This window comes from Motacilla alba, chromosome 4 (assembly GCF_015832195.1).
Source record: "Motacilla alba alba isolate MOTALB_02 chromosome 4, Motacilla_alba_V1.0_pri, whole genome shotgun sequence".
Lineage (NCBI taxonomy): Eukaryota > Metazoa > Chordata > Aves > Passeriformes > Motacillidae > Motacilla > Motacilla alba.
In genome coordinates, this window is record NC_052019.1 from 69,646,399 (window position 1) to 69,662,031 (window position 15,633).

At 45.0% G+C, this 15,633-nt stretch overlaps 1 long non-coding RNA gene across 2 annotated transcripts in view; it reads right to left on the bottom strand.

The window, feature by feature from the left end:
- Nucleotides 1-15,633, bottom strand: part of LOC119700494 — a 123,141-nt gene that overhangs the window by 27,097 nt on the left and 80,411 nt on the right. The gene's annotated exons all lie outside the window — the stretch shown is intronic.

Genomic DNA, 15,633 nt, shown 5'->3' on the forward strand with positions numbered 1-15,633 from the left:
CCCCGTCACTCAGCAACTACACGTCGTGACTTCTTCCTTCCATGTTCAGTGCTCTCACCACTGCACATGGACCAGAGCTGCTCTTAGGGTTTCCCCTTTCAAGGACGCCTTGCCCAGTTCCACAAGAGAACGACAGTCTCTCTCACCTCATTTTTGGGACACCAGTCCCCCCCAATATTTCACCCCCTGGGGCCGAGGGGTCTCACCATCTCTTCATCACCTGTCGTCTCCGCACACATCACTCCTTTGGCGCAGCCTCCCCCTAAAATGCAGTCTCTGTATTACAGGAGAGGTTCTATCCATGGCTAATACAAGAAAAGTCCAGCCAAAAGCCACTCCATCATCTCCTCCACCTAGGATTCTCTCAGCTTCTCCCAGTCTTTCTTCACTTGCACCCCTCTGCATCACACTTGCGCATTCCTTCTTATCCGTCTCTCTCCTCTCTCTCAGCTCCCGGAGGATCAACATTTGCAAGGTTTCCACCTTCCGCAGAAGGGTTAAAATCACAGTCTCTGCTCATTACGAACTCCCACACCAGTTCCGCACTCTTCACTGGGCACGGTTCCCATTGCCTCGGCCCGGCCGGTGCTATCACGTCCAAGATAGCACTGGCACCTCTCTCTCACTCTCTCTCTCTCTCTCTCGAGGAGGGGGGGCTGCCCGCTGCTTCTCTGAGTTCCTCCACCCCTCCGTCTCTGTGGGGAACTCACTCTTATCCAAGCCATCGCCTCCCGTCTCCGGCCCATGGCTCCGGCCTACCTCCTTCGGCCGCGTGGCCTTCCCCTCCCCCACCCAGCCCGAAGCTGGGCAGGGGAGGTCTGAACTCTTCCATCCACCGGAACCAAGAGAACGTTCCCGTTGGGAGCTCTCGCTTTTAACCCCCTGTGTTCTCAGAGGCGGATCCATATCCTCAATGGTCAAACCAGGTGCCAATATCCACATCTGGGCACTTATTGGTTTGACCATTACCACCTCCCAAAAACTCATTTCCTCTCAAACCACGACATTCCACCCTTCGCCTCTGAGAACACATTAAAATTCTATTAAAACAACATTAAACACACTCCTACCAAAACCATAACTTACACTACATCTCTATTCTTAGAATTCTGTTACCAATCTACTTTAACCTACTACATGCTTTGCTCTTATCTCTCTTTGATCCCATCTCACAGTCTCATCTCATCTCTGACCCAAAATTCGGTTTCCCGGTCAGGGAACCAAAAAATGTCATGGTTTGACGCTGGCCCAATGCCAGTGCCCCCATGAAAACCCATCTTCCCTGGTGTCTGCTGTGAGATGTGATCAGAGACAGAGCAAAGCAGGCCTCCACTTGCAACAAAAGAAAAAAAACTTTATTATTACACAATTATAAGATTAACACACAGAGCAGAATGGAAAAACCTTTCAAACATTTCTCCTCCCCCCACTCAATTCTTACAGAATATTACAGAACCTTAGATCTTAATCCAGTCCATCACCCTTCAGATAATCAACTCAGTCCATCTCCACCCTTCAGATAATCACTTCTCATTTCATTAAGGAGAGAAGGAGCCCTCCTTGTGCCACCACAGGTAAATCCCCGTCACTCAGCAACTACACGTCGTGACTTCTTCCTTCCATGTTCAGTGCTCTCACCACTGCACATGGACCAGAGCTGCTCTTAGGGTTTCCCCTTTCAAGGACGCCTTGCCCAGTTCCACAAGAGAACGACAGTCTCTCTCACCTCATTTTTGGGACACCAGTCCCCCCCAATATTTCACCCCCTGGGGCCGAGGGGTCTCACCATCTCTTCATCACCTGTCGTCTCCGCACACATCACTCCTTTGGCGCAGCCTCCCCCTAAAATGCAGTCTCTGTATTACAGGAGAGGTTCTATCCATGGCTAATACAAGAAAAGTCCAGCCAAAAGCCACTCCATCATCTCCTCCACCTAGGATTCTCTCAGCTTCTCCCAGTCTTTCTTCACTTGCACCCCTCTGCATCACACTTGCGCATTCCTTCTTATCCGTCTCTCTCCTCTCTCTCAGCTCCCGGAGGATCAACATTTGCAAGGTTTCCACCTTCCGCAGAAGGGTTAAAATCACAGTCTCTGCTCATTACGAACTCCCACACCAGTTCCGCACTCTTCACTGGGCACGGTTCCCATTGCCTCGGCCCGGCCGGTGCTATCACGTCCAAGATAGCACTGGCACCTCTCTCTCACTCTCTCTCTCTCTCTCTCGAGGAGGGGGGGCTGCCCGCTGCTTCTCTGAGTTCCTCCACCCCTCCGTCTCTGTGGGGAACTCACTCTTATCCAAGCCATCGCCTCCCGTCTCCGGCCCATGGCTCCGGCCTACCTCCTTCGGCCGCGTGGCCTTCCCCTCCCCCACCCAGCCCGAAGCTGGGCAGGGGAGGTCTGAACTCTTCCATCCACCGGAACCAAGAGAACGTTCCCGTTGGGAGCTCTCGCTTTTAACCCCCTGTGTTCTCAGAGGCGGATCCATATCCTCAATGGTCAAACCAGGTGCCAATATCCACATCTGGGCACTTATTGGTTTGACCATTACCACCTCCCAAAAACTCATTTCCTCTCAAACCACGACATCATGTCTAGACTATTTTTAAGGATCAAATCCAGAATCAAATTAATGGCTGTTTAAATTTACTCATTCTGTTGCCCGGCTCCATTTTCTTATTAAAGATGTCAACTACTATTTCACCCTTTGCCTGAGGAATGGCAATCTCTTGGGAAAATCTAGGGAGGTCTCTGTGTATCTCAGGCTGCCAAGGCACCAGCAAGACAAAAAGTGGTAGAAAGACTTCACTGTTCCCAGACTTCTGATTCTTCATCAAATACGACAGCAAGAAAAAGTTAAAAATTAACATAATTCAAAAGGACCAGAAAATACCTACAACTTCAAAAGAAGAAAAGATTTTAAAGTCTTCTACTGAGATGCCAAGAATGGAAGCTGTATTTCCAGTGCTGCTGCAGGAGCTCCTCAGATGACATTATGCCCACACTCCCACATGCTCACCAAAAATCAGATCAATATGCTGTGGCACATGGCAAACTCCTAATGCAAAATATGCTGAACAGTTTTTAAATTTGCAATAAACTATATTCCTCAGTTTGATGCACACTCTAAAGAAATCTATGTTTGTTTGCTTCTTTTGTTTGTTTTTTTTTTAATTTACCCTGACATCTGTGTACAGATCAATGGTTCACAGAACAACTTCCTGAGCAAGGACAGGTCTCAGCATCAGCAGATTGACGTCAAAGGCTGCCAACAGATGAAGTCATTGAAGGAACAAATTTCTATTTATCAAAAAATGAAACGATCTTGCAAACCTCTTTCCATTTAATCGCACAAGTCCTGCTCTCCTGCCTGTGATCCAAGCACCCTCGGGGATTAAGAGCATTACAAGAACTTCACCCAAACAAATTATTCCCTTACAAACACGGAGGAGAAAGAACACCAGATGTTCAAAAAGAATTGGGTGTAGATTTAAGAATCAAAAAGGATGATGAATATGGACCATGAAATAGAGCATTAAGCAATGTGATAAGCATCTGTTGAGTAATAAACCCAGTCCTTGTGTGGTTCTTTCTTCAAAGTGCATTTAATGGGAAAGTTTTTCAGTCAGAAAATACTGGTCCTTTAAAGAATGCTATTCTAGGTGTTAATAATCACCTAGCACCAAATAAAACACTATTTGTCTATGAAAGAGAAGCCTTGCACTTTGATCAGTTGATAAATAAATGGCTGCTTTTAAGGATATATAATCCAGATGAGAAGCCATAAGTGACCCACCTCATAAGGAAACACAATCAGAGACAGAACCCTTGGAAAACACGCGCACAGCACATTTTCATCCCAGGTTTTTCCACAGAGGATGCACAGCTCGAGATGGACATGCTGGCATCACTGCAGGGACCTCGGCTGAGGCTCAGAAACCTTTGTGAATAACAAACGTGACCTCCTCAACATCTTAAAAGGCATTTATTTCAGGACATTTGCCTTGTACTGAAGTTTGGGATTAGGAAAAATGAAAATCTGATCATCTCATCTTAAAAAATCAGCAAGCTCTGGCTTCCTCCTCAGTTCACCACATAATTTCTCATAAGGAAAGCAGGACCATATGGCACATACTATTTTAATTGTTTTGCATATTAAACACAGAATAGCTAATACTTCCTTTTTGTCGCCGTAGGAGACTGCAGGGATGATGGAGTGGCTCAAAACAACCAGGTGGGAAGTGTGGGAGAACAGGGTGAGATCTGCACATGGGGGATGTCACTGCTGCACCCCCACTGCCTGAGCCTCAGTCAGCCTCTGTCCACACACACAAATGGAATGCATGTCCTCACACAAAACGGCAGAGTGACCCCACAGCCTCACACAAAATGGCGGAGTGACTGCACAAACTTGCACAAAACGGCAGTCTGATCCCACAGCCTCACACAAAACGGCAGAGTGAGTGCACAGACTCACACAAAATGATGGAGCGTCCCCAGCCCAACACAAAACAGCAGAGTGTCCTACAGCCCGACACAAAATGGCAGAGTGAGTGCACAGCCTGACACAAAATGGCGGAGCGTCCCACAGTCCCACACAAAATGGCGGAGTAACCCCCACAGGCCCACACAAAATGGCAGAGTGACCCCACACCTCACACACAGCAGCAGACCGTTTCCCTCGCATGCCCTTACCCACAATGGCAGACCAACACCCTCACCTTTCCCCGCCCTTCCCCAAGATGTCAGCCCGTCCCCCTCATCCCGAACGGCGCCGCGTGTCCGTGCGGCCCCTCAGGGCCCATCAAAGCGCAGCCGCGCCCGGGGAGCCGCAGGGGAGCGGAGCAGAGCCAAGGCCACGGCCCGAGCTCAGGGGGCTCCCCTGCCACGGGCCCAAAGGCCGCTCAGGGCCCCAGAGACGGGAGCCCTCATCCCGCACCACGAGAGCTCCCGGGCTCAGCACGGCCCCGCTCTGCCCGCAGCCCCTGCCGGGGATATCAGCGCAGCACAGGCCAGCGGCTGCAGCAGGAGAACAGGAATTTCCCCAGCTGATCCTCTGGGCCCCACATGGGCTGGGTCAGAGCAGGAGAATTCACCAGAGACCGAGACATGAAACTCCCAAGGGACAAGCAACACAAGTCAGAGTCACATCCCAGAGAGAGCAACCACCAATACCTGTGGAAACCATGCTGATTCTCCTGGTGTGTGTTTGTCCTCTATTCCATCCCTGCTGGCCTAAATGTGCACAACTGTGGTTGTGATATTTTGTGAAAACCCCTTTGCTAGGATTTTCTTCTCCTGAGAAGCTGAGAAGGCCTCAGTTTCAAGTGTAAACAATTTGTTATCTGCTACTGTGGAATGCAGCAGGTGCTTTCTCGATTGGTCAGTGTGGGATGTTTCTACTTGGTGGCCAATCGAGGAGGCAGCAGCTCTCGGACTCTCTAGGAGTCACAGAACTTTGTTATTCATTCCTTTCTATTCCTGTCTCGCCTTCTGGTGAATCTTTCTCTCTGTTCTTTGTAGTATAGTTATAGTGTGGTCTTTTTTAATGTAATATATATCATAATATAATAAACCAGCTTTCTGAAATGGAGTCAAGATCTCTCCTTCGCTTCACCAAGTCCTGACTGCCCAGAAGACCCACGGTAATAAATGGGGACCCCAGGCGTGGCAATACACAACTCCTTTCTGAAGGCTGAATTCAGTCTGCATTTCCATGCTGCTACTTTAGAACAGCTTTTATCTGCAAACAGCTGTACTCTGAAGGGAGTCTGCAGGCAAAATACCTGGGAAGCGCAGGGATTCCGTTCCTCTGTCAGTATTTCAAGTCACTGCTCAGTATTACTAACCCTTTGTTCTGAGCAAACTTTTCCATCTTTACTCTTTATTTTAATGACTGATTAGAATTTCTAACTTAACTTCTAACACCAGAATGTGTTGCTGCTCATCTTTCACCTTCTCACCTTTGGATGTTCATGCATTGTTTAAGTTCCCACTTTCTTACTAGTTTCTGTGTTCTGCAGGTGACTAGACCAGCTTTGTTCATCCCTCACTGAATTGCAGATCAGCAGCTGCTGCACAGCTGTAACAGAGCAGTAAAATAATTTTCCATTATTTCTCAGCTTTTGGAAAATACCCACATCATGTGAACACCTCGGTGTCTGGACATAAAAACCATAATCTCCACAAACACAGAATTTACTGCAGTACTGTTCCAGGCCAGGCCTCCCATTTCTTGCATTAATCAGCAACACAAACCCCTGTGCCTGCTACAGCCCCAGCACGAGGGCTCTGTCTTCCAGCCTGTCCAGGTGGGAGATCCAGCCTGCCCTGGGCAGTGCCTGGCAGGAGAGGAGAAGTGTCCCAGTCCCTGCAGGTGTGACAGCATTTAGAAATCACCCACTGCAGCCCACCCTCATCAGGCTTGGGGGAATTCTGCACAGTGCCTGGAGCAGGGAGCTGAGCAGTGGAAACCACACTGGGTACAAACATCCTCTGACACAACAATGTACCAGGACACACCATTTTGCAAACAGAGGTAGGACTGATTGTCACCCCTACATTATGTCAGAAATCCAAACTCAGACTCTCCCTTTCTCCATCTTTCCTTCACATGCTGCATCTAGCTCAGTCGTGGTAACAAGAGCAGAGGTGTGTTTCTACAAGACCCAACATTTAAACTTACATCCTTCTAGAAATGTTAGAGCTCAGTCACGGGCCTGCCGGCACCAATTACCAACTTGCCACGTCCCAGAGAATTCTCACACGTAAACAGGGTACTGCAAAAATGGCATTGCCTCCTCCAATAATGAGTTGTTTAAATGAAGCAGATCAATATTGATTTTACTCTAAAAACACCCTATTATTCTATATGCAGCCACAATATTATACAGCATTTCAGGAGGGTGTGGAATTTAATCCGTAACAAAGCACAAAATCCCTAAGATACTGCTGCACAGTGAGGAGGACATGCACTTCATTGAGCTTGAAGTAATGCTCTCCAGAGGCTTAGGAACAGTTGCTCAGGGCTGTGACTGTCACACTACCCCAGTGACAATTTCCTGCCTTTATTCCCACTCCAGTGGTACTGAGGGAGTGATTGCAAAGCCTTTAGTATCAATTTGCTGTGATACAATTAGCCAAGTGAGCACGTGAATTCCCTTCCTTCATCCACACTGCAACAACGAAGACTAAAGAACAGAAATTTGTCTGAAGCCTGACTTACCTGAAGGATTCCAGAAAATAAAAATACGCAGCCCAACACCCTGAAACACAACAGCACATGGAAACAGGGGGAGATCCAGCAGAATCACACTTCTCTGGAGAACTCTTTTACAACCAAAGCACAACAAAGTGAATCCCTCTTGAAGGAAAATGTGCAATTTTGGAGTAAAGGCTGCTCTTTGAGAATGGCACGGAGAACATAAAACTGCAGTGAATGTTTAGATTTGAGTGCAAATTCTCTCAGCTTTTTTTCCCCCTTTCCTTATGAGAACCATTTCAGATCCAGCTTTAGATATCTTCATGCCTTTTGAGGGCACTTTCAAGCAAAAAAACTGAATTTCATTTTTTTTACAAGGTACTTGAAAGTGAAGGGAGGAAAATGCTGCTCAATGAATACTTGATCTCTCCACATTTCCAGGAAACACTGAATTAAGTCTCCAAAAGCTAATGAACTCTTGCTTGTTGCCGTTTATGAGAGGCACATGGATGCCCCATCTCTTTCTGGTATTTAGGAAGGTCATTTGAACAGACATTTTGGAATATTTTTCAAAAATTAAGAGTGCACAAGCACCGCATTGCTTGCTTTTGTATTTCCCGTAATTCTTGCTAGATGCCAAGGTGTAAATCTCAGACAGAAACGGCAAATTGTTTGTGTGGGCAGAGGCTGGGTCCAGCTTCAGCGTCCAGCCCCCCACAGGAGCTGAAGCCGTCTCAGATTCAGGAATTCTGTGTGTCAGAAGGGAGCCCCTGAAGGGTGAAATGTGGGAGACAGATTCAATGATTTGCTCCTGTTAATGCAGCATGCATGAAAAGATAAAGGTTGGTTCATTCTGGTCTCTTAAAGGAAAAGGCTTTTTACATTATTTTGATAGTGAAATTGGATTCTGTTCACACAGGAACCTAAAAGCTGCACTTCTATTTATGTATCTTGGCATAACTGCCCCATTTCCAATGTCAGGTGCTGTAAATGTGAATTCCCAAATCACACATGCAGACACACAGCGGAGCTCTCCAAGTGAAGCTCGGGGCAGGCACGGCCCACACTCATTAATGCTTTTCTCCCTTGAACAAGAGCTCCACCACAATTCTGTTGTTGAGATTTTGGATAAATTAAATGCAGGAAAGCAAGAGTCTTTGCTGACAAGAACCCAGCTACAGAAATAACTGCTGGTAACTTTCAGGGCTGGAGCTCTGAACGCTCATTTCTAGTATTCATGAACCACAGAATCATTTTATTAAATATTAATATTCATAAGAATGGGGCTAAACATCAAATTCTTCCTACTGACTACTGCCTTCATCTAGAAGATTAATTAAATTAGGTTCTGTAAGGGCAGTGATTCTGTTTCAGCAGTCATTTGTAAAGGAATGGTCTCGTTATCCCCATGTTATCTTTGGGCAGTAAATTCAGCAGCGTCACTGCCGGTGACACCGCTCACATTCAATTAATGGACTGGAGAGCCTGATACTCCTTAACGAGCCAATACACGGGGAAATGATTAACTCCAGAGTTTTGTTTAATATTAAAATATGCTGATTTCTCCTGCAAAAAGAAGATGGCAAACTCTGTGAACCAGAAAAAAATTACAGATTCCCTGCACTGTGTTCCGCAATGAGAAAAAGGCTGATAAGTAATGTTTCATTGAAAACCACAAAATTTTTAAATGAGATACTCCATCATGATTTGAGCAAGTTCCTGGGCAGGACTCAAATGCCCTCAGGCTGATGGAGGAATTGAGCCCAAGTTTCCTATTTCTGAAACAAGCTGGCCTTGAAGATAACAGTGGCACTGCCATCCTATGTGAGTTTGTTAAGCAAGAACTTAGCTCATCTGATTTAAAGAACAAGTGTTTTTAACCAAGTAGCAAATATTTTGGAACTTGTTTTTTTTACTTCATTTTCATCTAAAGCCTGTTTAAAACACTTTCTCAAATTAATCTTTTCCATGAAGTTTTTCTTTAGTTGAAATGTGACCTTTTGCATTTTCATCCTAAATGCTGATCCAGTCCTTGCTCCCCTCCTCTCCTCTAGTTACTCGTTCATCCCTGCTCAGGACAGGGCAACTGTCAGGGCCCAGGAGCCCAACACCAGGTAAACTCAGCGCCCAAATTATCAGGGGATCAACTTCAGAAAAGCTTCAGTTCATCATGAGACAAATGGAGAAACTTGTAATGCCTCCAAAAATAAATATTACCTGGGAAAATAATTCCTTGCCCTCTTTTGCTGTACATGCAGAGATGAAATCTGCCTGTAAAGAAAGGAAATTACCTACACACAGCTAGGCTGACACATGTAAACGCCTCCCAAATGCTGTTTTTCTGTCACCTTGAACTGCTGCAGCTCCACTTTTATTCCTCCTCCCTGCAAAGACCAAACAAGTGGATGGGCCTGGGCCTCAGCAGAGACTCACGTAGCATTTCATCCCTGGGTTGGTTCACAAGGAAACACAATCCATAACGGGTTCCATCCCAAGATCAAACACTTGGCCAAGTCTTTAAGCAGCCCAGACCCACAAGTCTGAGCCCAGTAACTGCCCCCAGCTCATGGTCCTATCCCAGTGCACACCCAAGGAACATGGAATGGTTTCTCTTCACACCACAACTCCATCTGAGCAAGAATCTAGGCCAGCAGGCAAAGGGCTGAACACAGAATGGCTCTTTTTTCAATACCAAAAACATTCCCAAGTTAGGTCCAGCTATGACTGCTCTCAATGGTTACTCTTCTAAAATTTTCCTCACGCTAATTCCATCTGGAACTTTTATGGTGTGCAATGAGATAAAAACCCCCAAATTAAAAACAGTGCTAAAACACAGCTATAGATGTATCAGCAATTACTTCTACTTAAACAGCAGCTTCCACTGTTCATCATTCTCCCAGGCAGAACTGATTTTCCAGCACTGTGTACCAATCAACCTTTCTTAATGCCTTTCTTAATCACGCTGGTATCAAAGATTACAAATATGAAACTACTTTCTTTGAGGCATTACATTTTCATTTTGCTTAGTGGGGAAAGACATGGAGAGCTAAAGCTAAAATCCTACTTAATTCTTGGGAACATCAGCATTTGTATTCATTCCTCTGACATTGTGATGTACCATTTGTAGTTGAAATAAATTATTTTTTCAAATTATTATCTCTGTGCTTGCAGAACAGCCTACTGAAAACATACATTGGTTCTATTTTGTTTCCTAATATATCCTAACATATGCCCACCTAATTAAAATGAAGCTTTACGTATCTAACCATGAAGATATTGGAAACATTTATAAATTCTCAAAACCTGCCTATACAGGGAAAAAGATATTCCACTCTTGTTGAATATTTATCCATTCCCCTTGTGTGACTTATATGCTCAAACTCTGGGTGAACCGAATTCTAGGCTTAAGTGTCCCTTTAAAGTCAAATTGACGCAGCTAAGTTAATTGATATAAATAGATCATATTTTTCCTGTGAGAATTTCTGCCAGACTAATGTTGTGTTCCATTATGGATAATTAAAGTGGCTCTAAAATAACATGTATATGAAGGGAAAAGTTAATTTACTGTGAATTTTTAACTAAGGGTCGCTCTCAATATTACTTATATAAATATGCTAATGGCCTGAAAACTAATTTCTGTTAAAAAAATTCGGAAAACATATCTTCATCTTACTAGAATTCAAAGTCTAATTAAAAAACTACAAACCCAAGACAATAAGCCAAGATCCAAGATTCCTTGTGGAACCGTGATATTTGACAGCTGGAATGTTTTGATGTGTTGGCTTTTTTAACATTGCTTTTTCTTTTTAAGATTTCCATTCCAGAGTTTCCAATCTTTCTCAGTAGTAACAAAGTCTAGGTGCTGGCTGTGCAGAACCAGCCTTGGCAGACTGCACAATGGCATTGGCAGTAACCTGGCCAGATGTGCCCATCGTGACCCACCACAAAAGCTGTAACATTGCCCAGAGGTTTTCTCCCCAGTGCTCATTGTGGTCAAGAGCAATGGCCCAGCCCTGCAGCCCCGGGAAAGGCAGCATGAGCTCTCTGCACTCAGGGAGCAGCACAGCTCCCAGCCCCAGGCAGAGCCCAGCAGGGCTCCAGCAGCTCAGGAGAACCTGGGAGCTCTCAGTCCCTGCTGCTGCTTCTCAGTGCCACAGCTCTGCCTGGCACCTGCTGGGACAGCACTGCCAGCGTCCCCCACTGCCACTTCTGCCCCTGGCCCTTGCAGGGCTGTGGTGTGACACCCTGCCCATGCAATGTGAACTATCTCTGGTTTACCCCCCTCAACACCCAGCAAGGAGACTTTGGGTCTCTGGATGGCTCCTGACTGCTTCTTCTGCAACCCAGTGAGGCCTGATAAACTTGCATTAAAAAGTATTTTATGCTAAAACCCAGATCCTTTTCTTCTACTGCTTGGCCATGTTCTCATCATGTGGCATTTATTTGTATTCTGGAGGAACAATTATCAAGCAAAGGTTCAAGGTTAATCAGCAAAGCAAGGTGAAAACAAAGCATGAGTTAAAAATGCCTGACTGTCCCATTTTCCTCTCTCAGTGCTGAGGGAAGCACCTGCACCCCCTGCCCTGCCCTGTGGGGCACTGGTGTTTCCCTGCACACTGCAAGGTCCTGTTTCACTTCTGTAGAGGAAAATTAGAACCCAGACTAAAGCTTCTTAATTGTTTGGAAAATATCAAATTTCATGAAGAGAATTGGGTCATGATTTTAAATCTAATCCATAGAAGGCAGTGATTGCATACAGACACACCCTGAAAATATGACCAGTTGGATTTATGGAGTGCATTATGGCTCTGTTCTGCATACATTCACAGAAGGACACAGGATACCCAACTCCTAAATAAGGAAATAAAAATGGCACTTCCAACCAAGGTCAGTGTTGCTGCCAGTGGTAGGCAGGGCAGGGATACCCCAACAGGAGGGATGGGACTGAGCTGGGATGTGGGAGTCAGCCAGAATTTTTATTTACTGAAATTAAGAAGTGGTACCATTGTCTTTAACAGTACCAAATCTGAATGAAACAGATCCAATAATTAAGTTAATTCAGGTCAAAAAATTGCAAATTCCAGAGGAGAACTAAACCCTGGAAGAAGCACCTGAAGCCTTCCTTATCTCAAAGACATTCTCCTTTCTGAGTAATGAGAGGCTCTGGGATGATTTCCAGGAGTTTAACAGCTTCCCAGAGAAAGTCACGTGGTTATGACAGATCTGCCATGGCTCCTCTGTTCATCCATCTTAGTGAAAAGGGAGAGAGGTTGCTCAAGTGATGGATACCAAATTAGGTTGCTCTGCATTTTTCTGAATCTTCTAACACGGGATTTGATGCTGAGGTTGAGTCATTTTTAAGACCAGATGGAATCACTCAATTTACACCTGCCACAAAACTTGACACCTGAACTGCTTTTCCTAACAAGCAAATATTTGTGAGCCAGGGCAATCCCATCTTTCTTCTGAAGGTCATGAAAACAGAATGGCAGGAAAACACTTCAAGAAGGTTGTACTCCACTGCTTTCTATTGGCTTGGGAACGTGTAAAACAGAATTATCCCTGGTGTCCAAGCTCAGTGCAAGAAACAGTGAATCAACTCCATTGCTGCCTGCTGCTCTGGGCTTGTTCAACAGCACAGGGGTAATCACAGAAATGGACTGGCTGCCTTCAGTAACAGGGTGCAGAGTTCTCTGACAAACACACAAATGTTGCCACAGCCTCCTCCAAAACAGGATTCTATGTTTCTTCATAATACACGTGCATGTATTTCTCCAATCCTGACTAAAACCACGTGTTGTATTTCCCAGAGTCCATGTGGCAATACATATCAGGGAGTTTTTGCATAGTTGAAATGAATAAAAGATGTGAAGGCAAATTCATGTCACATCTCACCACAACAATGAAAAACAAAACTATCAAGTGAGCAGCAGGAACTCTGCTGTAAATGATAAATCACATGAAAAACAAGGGCAAATTGCTGAAATAATGTTTTGAACATTTCCTCAAGATCTCAGCAGACAAAAGCAGAACTGAAAGAAGAAATTAATTTTTCTGTCACCTTCACCAGCATCCTGAGGTCTCTTTAACCCTTCCCCAGCTGCTGGTCTCTGATCCCATCCCCAGCACAGCAGAGAGGCTGATGCCTGTGGTCACCAGTGATAAATGTGACAGATTTGAGTCAATCTCACAGGGGGACAGGTCAGACAAAATGACAGAGTGCTGAATGCACTGAACACTTCCTTCCAGGTCAAGGAAAAAGAGAGAGAAGCCCATGGTTGTAGCCTCAGCAGTACCACTGGCCTTTCCATCTTGATGCCACAAGTGCACTAAGAATTATTCAGGATGAGCAAAGATGGTAAAAATTAAAAAGGTTTGCACATGCTGCTTCGCAAAAAAAAAAAAAAAAAAAAAAAAAGGGAATTAATTTTAATTAATTCTTCAAAAGGAAATATTAATTTCAGTTCTGATTTTGGTTTAAATAAATTATTTCTTCTGCAAAAAACTTGAAAAAGTATTCATTCTATTTGGACCTTCCAAATGTCTGGGCTTTTTTTAGAAGGACAGAAACCTAAAATTTAAAACCTCAAATCTTAGAAAATTTCCTGAGTAAATAATAACACCAAGTAAATAGAAAGTAGTGGATGTACACGGCTCTGTCCAAGCAAAAACTTAACATTTAGGAAATGCTTAAATATAGGCAAAAGAGCAAAATTTGGAGTTCTAATGCTGGCAATTAAGTCAAATATTTCATTTTTTGCCTTTTCATTTTGCTTTATAAAGACTGATGGATCTTCAGGGCATCTGCAGGATTTATTAAATAATTAAATACAATAAATACATTTATATGCTTTTGAAACCAGTGGCTTCCTTTCTGAGTTGTTTCTGGTGCCTCAGTGAGATGCTGATCCTGATGTTCTGCCTTCCTCTTTCCCTCTCTGTTGCACACACCTGAACTCATGGATTGGTAAAAGAGACACTGCACTTGCAATGAGTTGGGAAGAGCTGAAGTTTGCCTCTGACAGACAGCAGAGTTTATGGAAACCTGGGCAAACAAACTGGGGCTCAACAATGCAGGGGAAATAGTTCACATAGACACTGCCACTGACTAGCAGGAATTCTGTCTGTTCTGGCAGAAAAAGCAAAAGAGGCAGTCTGGACGTAAGCTGAAGGTGTTGGGTTTGATTTTTTATTTATTCATATTAAAACTGATTAGAAAAAGACACTGAAAACAATTCTGCTGCTGATGCACATATTCTGTCATTAATGAAAGGGTTCAATGTATGGAAATCGGACTGCCACGGCAAGATTTGGTTTCAAAGGCAGTGAAGAAAAAGAAGGAGAAACAAAAAGCAGAGGAGGTGACCATGAGTTATTCCCCAGTTATCTCCAGGTGTGCCCACCCAGCTCATTCCTGCTGTGAGTGCTGCAGCCTGGGCTGCTGCCAGTGCAATGCTCAGCTGCTCCTGCCCCTGCCCTGGGGCTGAGCTCACACTGACCTGAGCAGGCAGCAATGCCACTGCCTGCACAGAGCCCTCTGAAAGGCCTTTGGGCAACTCCAGCAAGTATAAACAGCTCTGGTGCAATTCCAGTCATTACTTAGGGGTCCTTATACCTCAAGGACATTTGTAAACATTTCTTACTCCTAATTGTAACAGGAGCAGGGCTAACCACTGCAGCAGGAATGGCTCCAGCACATCCACGTTCCCTTAATTCAGCTGCTGCCATGGCAGATCTGCAGGAGGGTGGGAACGGAGGGTCGGGGTTCTGCCTTACCTTCAGCCTGGGTTAGAGGACAGTCCTGAGCCACCCTGCTGACCGTGGTTCAGGAGGACATTCACATTCCAGCACTTCTGGAGCAGTTCTGCTGCTGGGGCAGGGGATAATTGTCAGGCTACAACTCGTTAGCAGAACACATCTGACTTGTAACATGACCTGGCCACAGAAATACGCTGTGGAAGCTGGGGACAATTGAAACACGGTTGCTGTCAGTCGAAGATTTGTCTCCTCGGACAATATTATACCTCTCTTATCAGTATTTCCCACTCCAGTTTGGTGAGGATGTTTCCATTTCAGCATTTCCATACCTTGAAGCACTTCAGTAATGCTTTGAGGCCAATGACAGTCCTGTATTTAAATGCAGCATGGGCTGAAGTACCTCGATGATGGGTCTGAAAGACACCCAGAAACACCACAAGTACCACATGAAAAGAATTTGACATATTTAACTTTTTCCAGCAGACCAGACATGTCCACTTCCCAAGAGATTAAATATGCCTGGAGCTGGGTTTTTCCCAATGACATGAAACTGCAGTTGTCCTTATTTCTCCCTACACTTGGCTTTATGGCAGCCAGAAGGGTTATTTGCATGGAAAGGTGACTCTTGCCCTGTTTCCACATTTGAAGGACACTAAAGCCACTACAGCATGGTATT